The following is a 7,500-nucleotide window of genomic DNA, read 5'->3' on the forward strand; positions in this document are numbered from 1 at the left end:
CTCGTATTTAAGCCTTGCATTTGCATGGACTTTGGCATATAGACTCAGAGCTGCTTGTTGTTTGGCGACTTTGCTACTGATTGCTGAGGATCTGCTTACACCTGGAGTGATCCACTACTGAAAAGATAAAAATAAGTATTTTTTTCACTTTTCTTACATACTTCTCTTATATACTGGGACTGTGCTTTAGCACTTTCTTAAGCTATTTGCTGTTATATTTGTACTTTTATAGTGAAAAAAATGTACTGTCTACTGCTACTTTAAGTAGTTAATTACACTGTATTACATTGTATCTGTTAGTTGTAGGGCTGTTGTAGGTAGTTTGTGTGGTCTTGTCACAACTGGGCTCCAAGCCAGCTATTCTGCATTAAGAAGGTGTTTTTCTGCACCCTTGTAGAAAAAGTGTGCTGATCTAACCAATCATAGTTGGTGATTGCTGATGGAAGGTTTATTGTGTGCTTTCCTGACTGCTAGTTAGTAAAACGTGTTTCTCTTTGCATGTATTTAAGCCTCTCATTTGTGTGATGCTGGTCTTCGTGCAGCAGCAACTAGCAGTGCCCTGTGTAGAGAAAAAGCCTGGAAGCTCAGTTTTTTTTCCCTAAACAGCTGTCAGTGAAACTCTTCCAAGCTTTTCTACTGCTCTAAGTGCAACTCAGTTGTGCACTGAGTAGTGTTGCCTTATTGATCAACCTTAGCCACCTATCTTCACCTAGCCAAAGCATTTCACACAATCCCCACTCAGGTATTATAGAGAAACTCTCTCAGTTGGGAAATAAACCCTACATTACCAGATGGGTAGCCAACTGGCTCACTGACAGGACATATACTGTCAAAAAGGTTGACTTTACCTCTAGAAAAATACAAGTAACCAATGGCATACCAAAGGGTTCTGTGATGGACCCCTTACTGTTCAGAATTTATTTCTCAGAAGTCCAGGCAAACTTGGATGGCCTGTGGCTGACCAAGTTCACTGAAAACTGCAAATTGGGAGCAATCATTGAGTTCTTCAACAATGTTGATATACTGCAGATAGAGTTATGCAGACAAATGACTGGTGCCAAAGCCACAGATTAAAGCTAAATGCAAAGTGTAGACCCAGTGGTATGTGGGCTGGGTAGTCAGGTTGATAGCAATCTCAACTCTGACCACCATGTATCTACAGTAGTAAGGAAATCCTTCTCTGTTGCACATCTTATAAATAAAGACATTGCATCTAGATCTAAGGAAGTTATAATTCCATTATACTCGGCCTTCATCAGATGAATAATTGAATACAATGCTCCATTTTGTATGTATCTCACCAGACAACTGCAACAATTGGACAGACCACAAGTATTACATGGAAAAACTAAAAGCCCTGCCAACTGTATTCTGCCTCCTACAGGTTGCCAAGGAGTGACCTGTACCTGGATTACAGGACACTCTGACTTGGCCCTGGTGGAAATGCTACACATTTGTAAATCATCACATTTGTAAATCAAATTGTAGGAGGGTCACTCACTGCAGGGATCTTAACCTAACCTCTGATATGAAAAAGTCATGCTGGAAATACAGATACATGTCACGGAGACTGACACTTCTCTGAATCAAGTTTCCAATTCGTGTGAAACAGAGCTTCTCCCTGACCCTCTTCAAACACAACCAAGATCAATGGATGGGTTACCACAAATTCACTCCTGGCATGGTGCTCATGTCATTCCTGGAGAGAGGAAGTCAGTATTAATTACAAGAGACCCTTACCTCAGCAAACTTCACGTACCTAACCACTGACAATTGGGGCAACTCGGGATAAATATGGCTAGGCTTGTAAGGGCTCTACGGCTATTAGCCTAATAACCTTATTTGAACCTATGACTGTAGTGGAAGTATTCATTCAGTTCCCCTTCCTTTTCACAATCTGCTATGATCTCTTTCTCATTTTGTTCAGCCTGACAAAATCTGTTTCTCCTCTCCTTTCTGTGATATACCTAGAGAAACCTTTTTCTCCCTATTGATTTCTTCTTCCAACTTCCTTTTCAGCTTGTGCCTTTGCTGCTGGTCTCATCTGTCGTGCTTCTCTTATCTGTGTTGCAATAGAATTGATCTTCTTCCCTCTTCCCTGCCTTCTACTTCTGGCTGCACTCTATTTTGTTCCCATCATCCGACTCACCTTCAGTTTCCTCTATAGCTACATTGTCCTTCTTATATTGATTGTTTTACTTCTTTCTGAAACCTTTGTGAGTACTGTATCCCTGGCCCATCCTCATAGGTTGTTTGCTGTCTCACTTTACTCCTTTTTGACCCTCTTCCCTAGTTCATTATAGTGCATTCCACTAAAACCTCACATCACAGCCTTTGCCTTTGTGATCTTACAGATCATACGGTATAAGCTATACAGTGGCATGTTCACATTTTGCTAATGGTACCTACAAGTGGCATGCCTAAGTCCTTCTTTCTTCATAGGGGCCTCATTCGGAATTGCATCCTTTCTAGGATAGTAGTGCACAAGTTGAAAGAACCCCCACCCCTCAGTTCACAACTTCAATTTGGTCCCACTCCTTCTCTTCCCTTGAACTTGCACTCTCCCAGTATGTGCTTGAATGATTTAGATCCCCCACACGTATGCCCCTTACCTTCCTGCCTTCATTTATTCTCACCTGCAGTCTGTAATCCTCATTCATTGCCATGTCTAGGGGCACATACACTTATTCAGTCCACCAGTGTTTTAGCTTTTCTCATACTTATCAACCAGTACAGCTGCACAAGGTTCAGATCCTGATAACTTTCTTGCACCAGTGATGTACCACATAGTTTAGTTTTGTGCTATGGAAAATGCAGGATTAAAATCTGAACACAGCCTCTACCCAACTATAAAGAAGCAGAAGGGCAAACATAAAGCAATAATGACCTCTGTGGATATTTTTTTTCTATGATGGAGTTCTCCCTGACATTTGCAATGTCCCCCGAACACAGATCATGCCATTTATTCTTCTGTCTCTGTACAGTGGCTGCAGGGCAGTTTTGATTTTGATTGGAATATATGAGTGAGAACTGTATTAAAGTCTGTTCAGGCATTGTGGAAAAAGCACTGAAAAGCTTCCTGTAATTATAACAGACTAACAGTTTTTGAAATGATACACATTACATACAGACAGCATCTATTTAAAGCAGTTCCTATGCTACAGTGCTTATATTGGATAGGTGCATTTCTCCCATGGATTAAAAATAGTAATAGCACTTTAAATTAAGTGAGCTATGCACTGAAAATTGCAGAGTTTGTGATGCAGTGTTGTTCAAAATGCATTTACCAATTCTCAGTTAAATGCAAGTCATTTCTTATGTGTGCATTTTAATTGTTTCAGTGTACTCTTACAAATGCAAGGTCAGGCATTGTAATCTCATAGCAGATCCTTTTTGAAAACCAAAGAAAACTGCATTGATTTATTTTCTAGGGGTCATCACAAATGAATACCAATACAGCATAATGAATTCACTGATGACAACTTTCAAATCATTAAATCTTTTGCACATCGTAGTATGATCTTTGATCTTATCTTGACTTCCCTTTACTAATTATGCATCCTTCAAAGCCGAGTTGAATCTGTACTAAAAAGGTTGCACCACTGGAACGAATTCTGTACATCTCAGCTTCCAACCCCCATCTAAAGAGAATGGAATATGTACCATATGACAACGTTTTGTTTGCAGTCAAAAAGCATCTGTATGCTTTGGAAACAATACCCCCATTCCACGCAGTGCAGGGGGGAGGTCAACCTCTCATTTGACACTATGTGTTTGTGTAATAGAGGGTCTTTGTAACTTTCACATTTTAAATGACTAGCCTGTTGGCACTTGATATGTGAAAGTTCTGCAGAAGACTTCTCTGAATATAAACAGATAGGAAAACATACAAAAGATTTCAAAGTGTAGTGTAAATGTGAGCATGTAAAACATGTGCATCATGTAAAAACATTTATCTGCAGAATATCAATATAGTCAACCACATTGTATTTGTTCCTTAGCTATTTATTTGCTTTATCATACTTTTTTCTAGGTCTGGAACATTTATCAGTTTTATTCTTTTTGTAACTCTTCTCTCGCCATCCCCAAACGTCTCTTATGTGAGTACACAGAAATAGAGGGGAGGGTCAAGGTAAGTGTACCACAGTCTTTCTTAATATGTTCTAAAGACCAATACTGCAAACAGTGCCTGACTGTTGACTGCATCATCCTGATGCTGTTTTTTTTTTTCAGTTTTAGGATTATCTTTTCACCAGGATGTTAACTGGCAAAGCGTATCAACAATAAATACTAAGTCATGTAATAATAAAATGCTCCTTTTATACTATTCTTCCTCCTGAATGTCAGCTGACAAGGGACATAATGTGAAGTCATGACAATGAAATGTTCTTTCTGTGTTAATTACCATGGTACCATGCCTAGAGTTAGCCAGTTATTTAAATGCACTAAGCTGGCACTCAATGTTTTTAAAGTCCCTTTTGAAGTGTTCAAATGTAAGTATAATTCAGAATGACTAATACTATTTTGCTTGGTAAAACATTAACTTTAGCCAAGAAAACAAACTAATGACCTTAACCAAGAATGAAGTGGTTAAATAACTAACGTGCAACTATATTACCGGACATTTTCATTTGTAACTTCATGATATTCCTGCAATCTATGAACAAGGCTATCTTTCATCCTTTGAAATTCAATTAATGTAATAACAGATATAATGTAAATATGGCACACATTCATGTTTGTGCATGAAAGCTTACTTAAGCATTTAATTAAATGTGTTAACCATAGCTGAGTTCTGATCTTAGCAAACCATTTTCTGGCCTGGGCAGAGATTACAGGTAGGAAAAAGCATATTCAAAAGTCATTGAAATGCTAGTATTTCAAAATATTGTTCCTTCCTTCCCTTCTCCCATAAACTTACACACTGACAATTGTCAGGAAACTTTTTTAAGTAGCCTTTTGATATTGTGCATACTGGGTGAGAAAAAAGGTGGTTTCAGCAACAACAATGATAATAATACATAAATACCAGATCATATGTCACAAAGCAAGGTGTGATGCAAACTGACCAAAGTGAAGCACAGATGTAAGTGGTATAGCACAGCAGACACCTGCCTGCATAGAACAAGTTGGTGTGGCACCACAAACATGGATGCATGGAAATATAACAAATTGACACTGCAATCACATGGACGGGCAATACAACAGGCAGAACAGATTATGTAAAGCAGAATATCCACATTTGGGGGCTCAAAGGCTGAACATTGCAGCAAAGAAGACATTGACAAAAACTGCACACCAAGGTGTAACTGCAAATAAAAATATGTATGGACAGGGAAAAATAAGTCAGTTATCCACTAACAGAAATGATCAGATGGTAAGGGAATAGTGTATGAAATAGCACCCAGAAACACTGAACATGTAACAGTAAGACAGTAGAGATGCACAGCCAGAGACACATAACAGCAAGTACACATGCAGGGTGTACTAACAGTATGGAACATCCCTAGTATAATATGTACAAAAGGCAAACTGTCTGCAGATAGGTATGGTGTCAATGGAATTGATTATGTTACACAGACACATGGAGTTGTACATGTGCAACAGAAGTGTGTGCCAATTGCAACAGTATGCCACAACACAGCATATTAATGGTGGCAAGCATGCTAATGAGGCAAGCTGATACAATTCATTTTGCACATTGCAGATCCAGGTACACAGACCACAAAGACTACAAGTTACATACATGCATGCAAATATTTCAAGCACTGGCATTAATGCCCTTCTAGCTTGCCAATATACCAAAACAATTTCCCATAATAAGTGTCCTGGCTGTTCTTAAAAATATCTAAACTAGTACTTGCTTTAATGTAATTTGGTAGTCTGCTCCATACATCAGCTGCTGTATCAGAGAACCAATTAGTACATTTATCATTCTTATAGAACATTCTACATGGGTTGGCTGATGATTCTCTACTACTTTTTGATAACCCCAAACATTCCCAAAGGTAGTTGTCTCTAAATACTCTATATACCTGAATAAGATTGCCTCTTAAATATCTATGAGACACTGTAAAAGTTCAGATATTTTAGTCTATGGATGCCCTAGGTATATTCCTGTTGTACTCTTTCCAGTTTATTCATGCTTGTCTTCTTATAAAGTTTCCATATTGTTATTCCAACTCAAGTTTGGGTCTAATGTAACTAATAAACAATGACTTCATCATTTCTGACTTCCTAGTCTTTATAAGTCTTTTTATACAACCTATAGTTCTATAACTTTCTTTAACCAATTGGTTGATATGATTAGAAAAAGTCATGTCTGGATCTACTCATGTACCCAGGTCCTTAAATGAGTCTACAGTTTCAATCACTATGTCTTGTATTAAATATTCACCTTTCAATTTATGTCTCCCAAATCTCATATGCTTAGTTTTTGATGTATTTATCAGCATATTATTTTTCTGCACCCAAATGGTCAATTTAGTCAAGTTCTTTTGCAGACATGCCTTATCTGTAACACATGCAATCGGTTTACCCAATTTCAGGTCATCTGCATACAGAGTGTAGAACACCTGAGAATAAAAAGTTAGGTCTGAAAGATATGATTTAAACAAATAAGTACCAAAGACAGAGCCCTGTGGGACACTCTGACTATAACCAAGAATTTCACCTGTCCATTTGCTGCATGATACTTGCCATGTCCTATTTATAAGACAAACTGCTATCCATCTTATCAAGAGTACATCAATACTAGTTGTCTAATTTATAGATCAGGGTCTTGTTTATGACCTTGGCAAATGCTGAAGTTAAATCTATATATAACTTATACCACAGCACAATTTTTCATTCATAGATGTTATTATATTGTTATAGAACATCATGTTGCAGGTGGTAATATATCTATTTTCAATGTATGCATGCTAATATATGGTTTCAAGTCCCAACCTATCCAATTCTGGCAATAACTTATTATTATTGCTTTCTCCATTATTTTTCCACAACATGAAAGTAGACTTAAGGGTCTATATGACTTTGGGATTGTCTTACTCCCCTTTCCCTTAAAGACAAGTTTAATAACTGCATATCTCCAATCTTGGGGAATCTCTTCATATTTACATGACCTAGTGAATAATAGATATAATTAAACTACACATTCTTGCTGAAGTGTTCTCAGGTCATTATTATTTATTCCATCTCCTCCCTGTGCTTTGTTTGGATCCAGTTTGCACAGTTATTTTTCAGTATAATCTAATTTGATTCCAGTATCTGAGCTTACCTGGATGTCACTAGGGCAACTTATCACCCCCTTTGTGGAGCCAAACTGTTTTACATAAGATTTTGTAAATATAACTAAAATATGTTGCATCTGAGAATAAATTTTAGAATCTGCACACAGTTTATCCATTTCTAGGTATTTATTCCTTCCACATCTTATGTATCTATAAAAAGGTTTCCTATTATGCTCAAAATCTTTATATAAATTTCCTTCAAATTTTT

This window comes from Protopterus annectens, chromosome 4.part1, assembly GCF_019279795.1.
Source record: "Protopterus annectens isolate FY-2018-M chromosome 4.part1, PAN1.0, whole genome shotgun sequence".
Taxonomy (NCBI): domain Eukaryota; kingdom Metazoa; phylum Chordata; order Ceratodontiformes; family Protopteridae; genus Protopterus; species Protopterus annectens.